The sequence below is a fragment of the Callithrix jacchus genome, chromosome 21, assembly GCF_049354715.1.
Source record: "Callithrix jacchus isolate 240 chromosome 21, calJac240_pri, whole genome shotgun sequence".
Lineage (NCBI taxonomy): Eukaryota > Metazoa > Chordata > Mammalia > Primates > Cebidae > Callithrix > Callithrix jacchus.
Genome location: NC_133522.1, coordinates 11,485,794 through 11,499,692, shown reverse-complemented (window position 1 = coordinate 11,499,692; position 13,899 = coordinate 11,485,794). Strand labels below are relative to the sequence as shown.

Genomic DNA, 13,899 nt, shown 5'->3' with positions numbered 1-13,899 from the left:
TAGAATGATTTAAAATCCTTTTCATATATACCCAGTAATGGGATTGCTGGGTCAAATGGAATTTCTATTTCTAGGTCCTTGAAGAATCGCCACACTGTCTTCCACAGTGGTTGAACTACTTTACAAAGCCACCAACGGTGTAAAGTGTTTCTATTTCTCTACATCCTTTCCAGCATCTGCTGTTTTCAGATTTTTTTTAATGATCGCTATTCTAACTGGTGTGAGATGGTATCTCAATGTGGTTTTGATTTGCATTTCTCTAATGACCACTGATGATGAGCTTTTTTTCATGTTTGTTGGCTGCATAAATGTCTTCTTTTGAAAAGTGTCTGTTCACATCTTTGCCCACTTTTTGATGTCATGATTAGCATTTTTTTTTTTTTTTTTTTTTTTAGTAAATTTGTTTAAGTCCTTTGTAGATTCTGGATATCAGTCCTTTGTCAGTTGGGTAGATTGTAAAATTTTTTCTCATTCTGTTGGTTGCTGGTTCACTCTAATGATAGTTTCCTTTTATGTACAGAAGCTCTTAAGTTGAATTAGATCCCATTAGTCTATTTTGGCTTTTGTTGCCATTGCTTTTGGTGTTTTAGTCATGAAGTCCTTGCCTATGCCTATGTCCTGAATGATTTTGCCTAGGTTTTCTTCCAGGATTTTTGTAGTAATAGGTCTTATGTTTAAATCTTTAATCCATCTGGCATTAATTTTTGTATAAGGTGTAAGGATGGGATCCAGTTTCAGCCTTATGAATATGACTAGCCAGTTTTCCTAACACTTTTTATTAAATAGGGAATCCTTTCCCCATTGCTTGATTTTGTCAAGTTTGTCAAAGATTAGACGGTTGTAGATGTGTGGTGTTACTTCTGCAGCCTCTATTATTTTCCATTGGTCTTTTCCATTGGTCTCAGAATTGTTTTACTATGCTACAATAACAAACTGCAAATCTCAAAAGTGTCCAAAAGTGTCTTTTTTTTTTCTATTTTTCAAGACAGAGTCTTACTTGATGCCCAGACTAGAGTGCAGTACTGAAATCTCAGCTCACTGCAACCTCCCGCCTCCCAGATTTAAACAATTCTTATGCCTCAGCCTCCTGAGTAGCTGGAACTATGGGCATGCACCATCACACCCGGCTAATTCTGGTAATTTTAACAGAGATGAGTTTCACCATGTTGATCAGGCTGGTCTCAAATTCCTGACCTCAAGCCATCTACCTGCGTAGCCCTCCAAAAGCTCTGGATTATAGCCGTGAGCCAATGTGCCCGTCCTTCAGTGTCTTAAAAGAGCATACAGTTATGCTGAGTCTAGTATGGTTCAGAAAATTTCCCAGGACATTAGAGTCAACATAGCCACTTGTGATTCATGATGTTTCCATAGCTGAATACTTGAGCGGGAACATGCAGCTTCTTTTGTGTACAGAATAAGGAAAGAAAACACTGGATTTTCATTTATAGGCTATTGAATCCATTGGACTGAAATAACAAATGACATTTCTATTCACAAGCCCTTGGCCAGAGAGTCACATGGCCCAACCTAAATGCAAGGAGGGCAGAGAAGTACAATCACCATGTGTTGAGAAAAATAGAAAAGTTGGATGAGATTCAGCACTAAAAGTCATTCTGTAGCCAGTTATTAGCTATGCCTCCCCACTCATTTGGTGCATATTTATTTTGAAATGTAATGGCATCATCAAATTACTTTTTAAAGTATTGTATCAGTTCATACTTCCACCAGAGGTATATGTTACTATTAACTTAGTCTCACTAATCCTGTTGGCATTCAAGTTTTCTGCTAGTCAGATGCATGTAATATAGTAATGTATCTGTAAGGCATCCTCATTTCCTCTTCTACGAGTTTCCTATCCACGTCTTCAGCAAATTTTCCAGTAGCATTAAAAAAAATTTCATATTGGTGTCAAGAACACTCTATACATTCTACCTACTAATGCTTTTTCTGCTCTGTATGATTAAATAATTTCTATAATTTGGTGGTTTTTTTCTTTTAATGTTGTTTAAAATAGAAATGTTTTACTATTTTCTAGAGATATTTATTAAAAACCTGCTTGCCAGGAAGCAGTGGCTAGTGCCTGCAATCCCAGCATTTTGAGAGGCTGAGCTGGGAGGATTGCTTAAGTCAAGGAATTTCAGACTAATGTGGGCAACATAATGAGACCTTGTCTCTAAAAGGAAAAATTAAAAATTTGCTGGGCATGATTGTGCATACTGGTAGTATCACCTACTGAGTAGGGAGTGGTGAGGTTGTGTAGTTGGAGCATAGTAGGGGTGGAGACAGAAGAGGCTGACATGGAAGGATCTCTTGAGTTCGTGGTGTGGATGCTTCAGTGAGGCATCATCTTGCCACTGCTCTCCAGCCTGTGCAACACAGCAAAACTGCCTCAAAAAGAAAGTCATTTCCTTCTTAAAATGTAAGCTGTCCTGTTATTGGCAGCGTCCTGGACAGTCCAGTTTTCAAGCATTCTCAAGGCTTTTGTCAAGCTTAATTGTCTTAACCAGAAACTTTATCAATAATTTCTACCTTCTTACACAATAGATGTTTAGGAATATGTTTAATATATTTGAAGAGTTCTTTTAGATTTTAAAAGTAAAAGAAAACACCTTAATAAATAGGATTATAAATGTATGACTCTGTTCTGATAGTTAAAGAAATTTGGTGCTGGAATGATTTTATATCTTATAGTTCCTGCCATATCATCTTCAAAACTTAAGGTCTAGTCTAAGATGAAAAAAAAGAACTTTTGGAAGAAATAATTAAGAGAAATTGAAATGAAGTAGATAAAGTCATTTTGAAAAGTTGAGATATTCCTAAAATAACACTTATTTAAAAATAATTTAGGATTAAAATTTGTAAAATTAAAACAAAAATTTTTTAAAGTTTTAATATTGATAGTCTAAGAAAGCACATTAGAGAAATTCAAGGCTATATTGTTCTCTATAAACATAGTGACTACATTTTTTAAAATAAAGTTTAAGAATAATCAAGGATCTATACTTTAGAAGAATGTTGAGAGAAGAAAATGTTTGAATTGCATTGTTTGCCTAATTAGAATTTAATATTTTCTTTGAAGCACTATCCTAAAAACATAGCATCTTATATTTTATCTTTCAGTGATTAAAAAACTATTAATTATGGGTATACACAAAACATATTCAGTTATACATTGTTTCATTTCAAAGTCTCAAATCAAGTGATATGGCCCCGCATCAAAGATTAATTGTTGTAGTTTTAATTTCTGCAGTGTTGTTCTCAAAGAGGAAATAGTCTCTAAAACACTGTTCATGAACTCCAGAGTTGTAGGAAGATATTTTACCACTGTTATTTTTTAGAGTATCTTCATTTCCTTAGTACAATGAATTAAGTGGTATCTGTGATGACTTCTGAATTTAGGACACTTTTTGGTAATTTAAGAACTGAAAATGAATTATTTCCTTTATTCTATAAAATAGAAACTTTAATTGCACTGTAAGAGCTGAGATTTATCATCACATTTAATTGAGTCATCAGATAATTATTATGTATGACATGTTATTTTTATTTTTTGAAGCAATTTCAGACAAGATGTCAGAAATATGTATGAAAGTACTATATAATTGAAATTTCTATTGTTTCCATTAAAAGCAAGACTTCATTTTCAATGTTGAGTGCATGTTCAGGCTTCAATGGAATTTAATAAACTACGCTTAAACCCAGAATAAAGAAAAATAAAATTTAAGAAAGCTGTCAATTTCACTCTTTTTTCAATTTCTTATTTTTCCTCATTCTTCGTCCTGTCTTATTTCTTTGACTTGATGTATTTAAGTTTACCTCAATAGAAATTACATATAAAACTAAAGAGAAATGATGAGAATAAAATGCCAGTCTGTCAATTATTTTAATCAATATAGAGAATCAAATTGATCAACTGGTGCCAGTAAAAAAATGCCAAATGGCAAGAACGATTTTTAGAGTTTAAACTTTATTATTAGTCTATGGAAAACATCTACATCAGCCAAATATAATTCTTATTAATCACTAATAGGCCTAATATTAGTATATGTTGGCATTTCAAAGCTCTACATTCCACTGACAATGTTAAAACCAAACAAAATATAAAATAATATTTTATTTATTTATTAGAACCTAGAATTCAGAAACTGTCTAGCCAAAAACTTTTTTAAAACTACTGATTTAAAACTGACTTGAATGATAACAGTTGACAGAATTATGTAAAGTTGCTTTATTAAAATACTTCAGGAATGAAATATTTAATATTTAGTGACAAAAAGAATAACTTGAGAAGTAATGCTTTATCTATTTAAGAATCACAATTCAAACAGATGGATGAATCAAGTGTACACAAAGAACTGTAAACATTAGGAAGGCAAGAAAATCTCCAATACTGGTCTGCCTTGGCAGCTCCATGAAACAGGATTCGCTTTTCAGTCTGTCCTCGTCCTTAAATTCTTGTAGGAGTCAAGAGCAGCAAATTCCTCCCAACCTGTCTTGCTCCCCAGGAGACAGTGGTTAATACACCCTTAGAGCAACCAAACCAATTAAAAGTTATTATTGACAGAGAAAAATATATCATAATAAATCTGAACCCTGCAAAGTTATGGACAAATAGAACAGACAAGCAGTGGCAATATTTTCAAAAGTATCAGGACAGTATTAGTTGGTATTGAATGAATATTCCACATCAATCCAATAAAATAATATTTTAAAAGCAGTCAAGCCTCTATTACATATATACATGCCAATTAATACTGTAAAATGCCCTAAAATTCTTTTTTTTTTTTTTTTTTTTTTTTTTTTTTTTTTTTTGAGACGGAGTTTCGCTCTTGTTATCCAGGCTGGAGTGCAATGGCGCGATCTCGGCTCACCACAACCTCCACCTCCTGGGTTCAGGCAATTCTCCTGCCTCAGCCTCCTGAGAAGCTGGGATTACAGGTGCACGCCACCATGCCCAGCTAATTTTTTTGTGTTTTTAGTAGAGACGGGGTTTCAGCATGTTGACCGGGATGGTCTCGATCTCTTAACCTCGTGATCTACCCTCCTCGGCCTCCCAAAGTGCTGGGATTACAGGCGTAAGCCAATGCACCTGGCCCAAATTCATAATTATTAAAACACTCATGCTAACTAAATAAAACCTGGATTCATTTTGTAGGTTTACTGATTTACTAAAATATAAAGATTTAATTTACACTCAAATTTTAATCCATAATATATGCTTTTTTTGAGAAAAGCATTACTTCTTTGTCCATTCAACATGTAATAAATTTCTATAATCAGATTAACCCTATGCTACTCCACAACAAGCTATATATGAAACTACTTTATATGAAAGAACATTGTTAAATAATAGGATGATCAAAATGTCATATACTTTTTCCATTTTCAAAGTTAAGCTATATTTTTAAAGTGTGTCTTAAAAGCACCTAAAAATCAATTGTCTAAAGTTGGCCAGGCTAATGATAATGCATAAATAATCTTCATTTTTGATAACAGTCAATTATTATATCTAAGTATTTGCTTGAGTTACTGGTGAGATTTAAAAAATTTTTTTTACTATATAGATCTTAATAAATTATACTTAAAAATTGAAAGCTTAACTACACATTTATTCACATGGTTATATTTTTCTTTTTCTTTGTTTTGCTTTTTTTTTTTTTTTTGAGAGAGAATCTTGCTCTATCACCAAGCTGGAGTGCAGTGGTGAGATCTTGGCTCATTGCAACCTCCGCCTTTCAGGTTCAAGGAATTATTTTGCTCAGCCTCCTGAGTAGATGAATTTGAAACTGCATGAATAAGTCTATTTGAATATTTTCTACAATCTGATCTATAAAAGAATAATGCAATTTTCATCAATACTATTCACAGTTTTAGATAAAATTAACAGTAATGTTCTGTTTTTTTATCAAACAGAACTATACATTTAATCTGTTATTCTTATTTCAACAATAAGCCATTTCTTTTGTCTCTCTGTTGTGTCTTCCTTTTTATAAACTTAGTAAATTAATGACTGCTTTACATAGGAATGATTTGTAATTAAATTAAATTCTAAACAAAAAGTGTGTAAAATGCATTTAATCTGAAACAATAAAGAAGGCATGATTAATTGCTTGCAATATGCCTGGCTTTAGTGTGAAAATGAAGATGGTGCAGCAGCTCAATGCCTTCAAAACAATTCATACCAACCTGGCATAAGAGCTCATTATTTACTGTATACTTAGCCAGTCTTTTTGAAAGACTTTGTAACATTTCTTATGAAAATAACACAATAGTCTTTTCTTCTAGTCAAGGTTATAATATTTCATCTACATTTTTAGCACAATTAGAGAGAAGACATCCACAAAATATTAAAGATTCTAATATATGTGAAAATGATTATCAAGTGATTCAAAGATACAGCTAGCAATTAGGAAATCCCATTAAGCAACCTTTATGGTCCTGGAAAGTATTGGCCATAAAATAAAAGGAAACTCACTTTTTTCTCATTCACGAATATACATCTAAAAGCAGATTTTGTTCTTGAACTTAGTGTAAAAATGAATCATTTGAAAGCCCTAAAATTTACCTTTTTTTGAAGAAATGTTCACATTTTCAAATAATATCTGTTTGCATACAGACATTCGCCCAGATCATTTTTCAGTAAATCACAACAGACTGATCTCACATTTAGAGAAGACTCTAAACGGAGTGGTAAAAAAAAATTGATATTCTTACATATCCTGAACTCTCTGTATCCTACGATTCTTTTCAGATAAAGTAACTGACTAGCACAGCTTTCAAACAGGATATTCATTTTCTTTTTGGCAGTAAGAGCATTATTGTCTATACACAGACAATTTTGTTTGTTTTCCTAATCTTTCTTTCAAAATAGTCCTCTGCCTTTTATAATTTGTCAGTAGAAATCTGGTTGTAGGTGGTATTCATATAAGCCAAAATATTGTCAGATCACATAAACAAAAGTGGAGACTTGAGGAAAAATTCTTATTTTACAGAGTACTGGGTGCATTCAGTTAGTCATAATAAGTCATTGGTGGATTTGAAGATACCTACCACTGCAAAGTCTCTATGAGTTCTTATTTATAATTTTTTAAAATTGGAAATAATTTTACTTTAAATGGGACATATTTGGGGCTTTCATAGCTTAATAGTACAATGACAAACTGTTGGCTATTAGTGACATCATCACTTTATTTCTGATGTTATTGGAATTTTTGATTATTTAAAACTAACATATTTTTTATTATTTAACAAAGTATCAAAAATGCATCATGTTTAAAACATGTAATCACAATATGTAGATACATTTTCATTTAAAAGAGATTTAAAATTTTTTATTATATAATTTATAAAATCACTACATTTAATATTATTTTGCTTTTACTTGTAACATTTTAAAACATGTAACATTGAATCCTCAAATACCAACAGATATTAAAGAAAAGGTATCAAGATATTTGAATATTTGAGAACCTAAAATATCATTTGTTAAATAAATAACCAGATGATGATTTGTTTTCTATTTATACGAATAGGTTTTTTTATTGCTTCAAGTTTGGATACTAAATGTTTATTAGGCTCCTGTCAAATGTAAAACTCCCTAATATTATTTCTTTGGACTGTCTAAGAAAAGTACAACCTACTATAGTATTAAAAAAAGTCTGAATTACTATGTATAATGTAATTTTCCTAAATGAATACTACCTCTTTGTTAGATATCAGAAAACAGTAACAAACATAAACAAATAATCTAAAATAAAAGATATAATTTATGTATTTGGAAGTACATCATATCCCAAGACTTCTTGATGAAGTAAGGTCTCTGAATTTACTAAGTACATTTCCATGTCCCCAGAGAAGATTGTTCATCTCCACCATAGATGATACTAATTGTATAGTATTCAAAGTCGGTTTTTATAGGTATTATATCTTTTCTTCTAAAATATATCTTATAAAGTATAAGCTTTATGTGGGATTTTCACTTTGCCGAATATATTTTTAGGATATGACTGTTAAGCTACTGGATAGATCATGCCTAATAAAATGGCAAACAATACTGCTAAAACTGAGAAAAAAATAGCCACACAGTTAACTGCCATGATCTTGTTACCCATCCAAGAATATATAGTCAAGTTGCTGCTCACAGCCTCCTTATAATCAAGAAGAAATGTTCTGAAGATGTAAACTCTGGATGGGACACAGGGAAGGGGAAAAGAATCTGTGTACTTGATGGTGAACCAGTTACAAAATGTTCAATCACTCTGGAATATGTAATATGATTTGATAAATCTTTTTCATTGTAAAAGTCAGTTGGAGTTCAGGTGTTTTTTGTTTGTTTGTTTGTTTTTATTTCAAACCAAAACACCTTTCTCTTCTTATCTTCTTAGAAATTTACCCTTCTATGTGTTTGCCCTAAGGAAATATCAATACGAATGCACAAAGCATTATTTCAAAATACATTAATTACAGAAATATTTGTATGATGAAATGTTAAAAATTGTTCTCATGTTATAGTATAATGTATCAGGTAAAAATAATAACATGTGTCTAAACTTCTAACAGTGAAAACGTCATAAATCTTTTAAAATGATGCAGAACAGTTCTGTTTGTGTTAATTAAAAAAAAACTTTGGCATACATATATAAGTATATATATAAATAACTTGAAACGTTTGTAGCAACACTCTTAACAGTACTAAACTCTAGAACAATTGGTTGTAGAATATAAGGGATTTGAAAAGAATTTTATTTTAAAATATACTGATCAATTTCGTAAGAGTCGTTTATTTTTAAGTAGTCATATATCTATGGGCTTTATGTGTACCTGGAACAAAATTAAGTGTATTAAATCTTAGTAATTCATTTAACGATGGTGTTATATGTTATCACAAAATTTTATTGACAATAGGCTCTCGATTCCAACATTGTTTAATTGTAAAATTCCAACCAGAGAGGTATTAATAAAAATGGGGAAACTATGAAAGCTTTCCTATCATGAGTTTAAAAGGTAATTTGCATGACTGTTGTCAGAGAAGGAATAGTACAGGGGCTAGAAATAACTAGTAAGTGATAGTAGGGAGATGTTATAACTATTTAAGGTTTACAGAATAGAGTTTGATCTTCAAATCCACAGTTAGGAGCATTGGCATCTGGTAAACAGAGATTCTAAATAGTTATTAAGTGTCCTCTTTACTCTTTGTAAATAAAAATATTTGTTTGTAACATATATATTCATGTATACAAAAAATATATATTTGATATCTATTGTTTATCAGACCCTGTGATAAGTTTAAAAATAATTTATAGCACCATATGAATAGATTTACTATCAATATAAAATGTTATAGTTTACACAATAAACATGAAAAGATAAAAAATTTGATGTATACTTTCAGATTAAGACATGTCTAATCTTAACTGTATATGTTAGAGTTATTTCACTAGTAATATGTTAGTTAAGTGATGCTAAATCAGTAGCATGTAAAATATATAAGGAAATATACATAATTGAGCTATATATCAATTTATAGCTAGACAAAAAACATCAAGTATACCTGTAGCATTTTCTTTTGAATGATTATTAGTTATTGATGTTATTTTTTTAATTTTTTAATTTTTAGATAATTTATATATATGATTATAGACATGTATCATAAACATGTATATCAGAGCACAAACACATGTACAAACAAATATATATGTATATATACATTTCTTAGAAGTCCATTCACATGTATAATTCATGTGACTATTTAAATTCTACACCATATTATGATTATACTTTTAGAAATTCCATAAGTATTTTGTAAGCAGAGATATTGATTAGTACACCTATGCTAATAACAGTAATTTAGTAATTGTCATTGTTAAAGTCAACAAGAAATTTTGGTATTACATAATTATGTAATTGAGAGTAGTATGTGTTTCCATTACCAACATTATAGTTATTTCTATACTTCAAATACTGTAATTAGAAAATATAGAAATTCTATTTCAGAGAATACCAAGAAAAAGCATTGAAAATTGACATAAATCTAACCACAGCATTTATCTGAATAATAAATCCCTAAAATATAATCCCAATAATTCTAATTTAATGACTAAGAATATTGAATTACTAAAAATGTAGCCTAAAGAACTAAATCATAAAAACATAAGTACACAACACAGTTTTACACTTAAATTAACATTTGCCTTTATTTTCCTCTTAAAATTTAAAAATATTCAAAGTGGACTTCTTAAACTTTATTAAAATGAAATTCCATTCATAACAGCAAATATAAAATTATTATACTATGGCTTTTTAAATTTTGTTAAGTTTTACCTTAAGAATTTTTTAGTTAAAAAGCTTGTATTATTAAAATAATACGTTTCCAAATCATGAAAGTTCAGTGCACCATAAAGCACACTGATTTCAATTGGAACTGAGTGGTTCATAAGCCTGAGTTGTCTCAATTCAAGCTCAAACATAACCACATTGGGAAATTGTACTAGATGAATGAATACAGTAAAGTTCAGAGGGCTAGCTTGATTAACATGAATTATCTACTACAAAGGCCAACAATTTTCCCAGTGGATGCCGATATACCTTCTGAAAAAAAAAAAAAAAAACTTTCTAATCTCTACCTGTTACAGTTCTCCTCAAATAGTAAGACACATTAGTTACAAAGGCAAATTTAAAATATCTGATTATCGATGATAATATTGTGATCATCTTTTTAAATCTTACTTTGTATTGCACATGTTTTCCATCTATATATATTTGTATCCATTATATGTTCTATGCTTTTCTCTTCTACTAATCTGTAAATCCCTTCAGAAGACTCCTCACATTGAAGCATAATGCCTGAAACAAAAAAAAAAAAATCCAGAGAATTTTAGCTTAATCTATGATAGTGAACAGATAAATAGTGCTATAAGAAATATATTGGAAAGGCACTGAATATTGATAGCTTATTAAAGTGTATATATGTAGATAAAATTTCTTAGAAAGTGTATTTAAAATAGCTTGGGCTATGCTTAACCGTTAAACAAATAGAGAAAGAGCAGTCCCATCTATGGAAACAGTTCATTGTATTAACTGATTTAATTTAGTTAAAATGTAGAGTTATGGGCTAAAGGGCAAATTTCAAAGCAGTCTTCCAACAAAACTTTGCTGAAAACAGCAGAGAAATATAAAAATTTAGAGAGAAATACATTCCTAGGAGAAATCAGGGAAAATCATCTACCACCTAAGAGACAGTTTGAGATCTGTTGCTAGAATCTCTGTTGAAAGGTAGACAGCGATTCTTATAGATAAAACAACTGATGTATCAGGGACATAAGCAGCAGCATGAGTTATAGAATCAAGAGTGACTGTGAAATTTACCACTCTACTTGGCAGCTCATTCACAAGTATATTCAAAATATTCAGAGGCAGCTGTTGGGGCCAATATATCCATATAGAGTAGAAATATACAGCACTACTGTTAGGGGTTGGCTCAGCTATGAAGCAATAAATGATAACTGCGGTATAAGGGCCTGGCACAGACCTAAGATGGACTGAAGTAAGGGTTAAGCACAGCATTAGATATAAAAATGTGTCTTTGAGTACATTGACTTCATTAAAAGTAGAAACTTCACATAGAACTGGGTTTGTGCATGACCCTGGAGTTTTCTCCAAACCCCTCAGGTTTACAGATCACTGGACAGTTAATATAAACCCACATTAACCAGCCATCCAACTTATATTTCAGAAGGAGGATTTAAATAGCATAATAAAAGACAAGAAATATATATGCATAGGGTTTTTGAGCAAATGTCAAGATTGAATAAACCAGTATTAATGCAAAGTTAAGTAAAGAAATCGAAAGAAAAGTTGAGAATCAGAATAACTTCTTGTTTAACAGGATTAAATTTTGAAATACAGAATTGTGTAGAGCAAGTTCTAGCACTGTGTTATAGATGCTGTGGGGTCAAAATACTCAGATTTTTAACATTTCTCTAATCTGCAAAATGGAAATAATAGTACACAAGATGCTGAAGTTCTGAGGTTTGATTTAAAACTAAGCAATATATATAATAAAAGCTGAGAAAAAAATACTATTCGTTTATAAATGGAGTTCCCTGAAATCCACAACAATCTAAGATTACATAAAATTTCATGCTCAAGATGTAACATTAAATTTTACTTAACATTAACTTGTACCCATATATGTTCCATGTTTATCTTTTCTACTAATCTGTAAATCACTTTGGAAGACTCCTCACATTGAAGCATTATGCCTGAAACAAACAAACAAAACATCCAGAGAATTTTAGCTTAATGTATGTTGGTGAACAGATAAATAGTGCTACAAGAAATACACTGGAAAGGCACTGAATATTCATAGCTTATTAAAGTGTATACATATGGATTAAATTTCTTAGAAAGTATATACAAAAATAGCTTGGGCTATGATTAACTCTGAACAAATAGAGAAACAGCCATCCCATTTGTCGAAACAGTTCCTTATATGAAGTGATTTAACTTAATTAAAATGTAGAGTTATGGGTTGCAGGGCAAATTTCATAGTTTATTAAAGTATATATAATACGTAGATATTTTAGCTTACTACATTTTTACTGAAAATGTAGTTTAAAAACACACAGCAATTTTACTTTTGATATTTAAAGTATGTTTTTGACATTATTTGCCCCAGTAGAATTCAGAAAAATCAGTATTGTTTAATTTTAAAATAAACAATGAAAGGATGGACACAATAATCAGGATACATGAGCACTAATTAAGGTAAAAAGAAAATAAAAACAAACTATAACAAAAAACCTATGGGTATGAATTTTAACTGTCAAACAGGCAAAGATCTTTAAAACCGATGACATTTGGGAGTGACATCAGCAAGACCACAGAATAGGCAGCAGCAGGTTTTTCCCAGCGCCCAGAAATTTTGAAAACAAGTTTAAACTGTCAGAAGCAACGTCGTTCTATCTAAAAAACAGTCAGAGACTTACAGTGATCAAGTGAATGCTTAATTAAGAAAAAGAGAATGTAAAATGATAGGAAACTTTTGTGACTTTTTCAGATGCCATTGCCCCACCTCTTACCTGACTTACTGATGGCGCTTGAAGACAGCAGCCTGTGTTACTAGTACAGAGCCCTGGTCTGGAGGCAGCGGAGCAAACTTCATTAAAAAACTATTATTTATTTCAGGGGTCCCAAACCCCTTGCTGCGGACTGGAACTGGTCTGTGATACTGATCCGTGGCCTGTTAGGAACCTGAAAACAAAAGAGGAGGTGAGCAGTTGTCTAAGGAGTATTACCACCTGCCTCCTGTTGATCAGCTGTGGCATTAGATTCTCATAGGAGCGCCACCTTTATTGTAAACTGAGCATGTAAGGGATCTAGGTTGCATGCTCCTTATGAGAAGCTAATAATCCCCAATAATCTGCAGTGGAACAATTTCACTGTGAACCACACTTCCCTCAGTTTTGTCTTCCATGAAACTGGTCCCTGGAGCCAAAAAGGTTAGGGACTGCTAAAATCAGTTGTATTTTCCAACCTGCAAGGTTGAAAAGGACTTCTTGCAGGAAGGACTGATTAAAGGTGTTCATCTCTGTTTTATTTGACTTGGAACTGATCCCATTCACAAAAGCAGTAAGCCTTGCCTGAGAAAAAAGATCACAGTTGAAGAGTACACTTGACAACCTAAGTCCTAACAGGTAAAGCTTAGAAGAGATTCTCTCGGATTTTAGGCCATTTAAAACACCTGCATATATGGTGTGATTTAGAAATCCACATACATTTCCAGGGCAAGACAGAAAAGACCTGAGAACACCCCAAGCTTTCACCTCAGACTGCACCCTAGGTTCAGTGACAGCCTGATTAAGTACTGAAGGAAGACTCTACCACAGGGTCCATCTATGA

The 13,899-nt window shown here is 31.6% G+C and overlaps 1 long non-coding RNA gene across 1 annotated transcript; it reads right to left on the bottom strand.

Moving 5' to 3' along the window:
• Window positions 1-4,284: 4,284 nt before the first annotated feature.
• On the bottom strand, window positions 4,285-13,246 carry LOC118149932 (uncharacterized). The gene is made up of 4 exons (XR_004737698.3): window positions 13,080-13,246; window positions 12,172-12,260; window positions 10,726-10,842; window positions 4,285-4,525 (listed from the first exon to the last, which is right to left on the bottom strand). It is a non-coding gene; the product is annotated as an uncharacterized LOC118149932 (long non-coding RNA).
• Window positions 13,247-13,899: the final 653 nt, after the last annotated feature.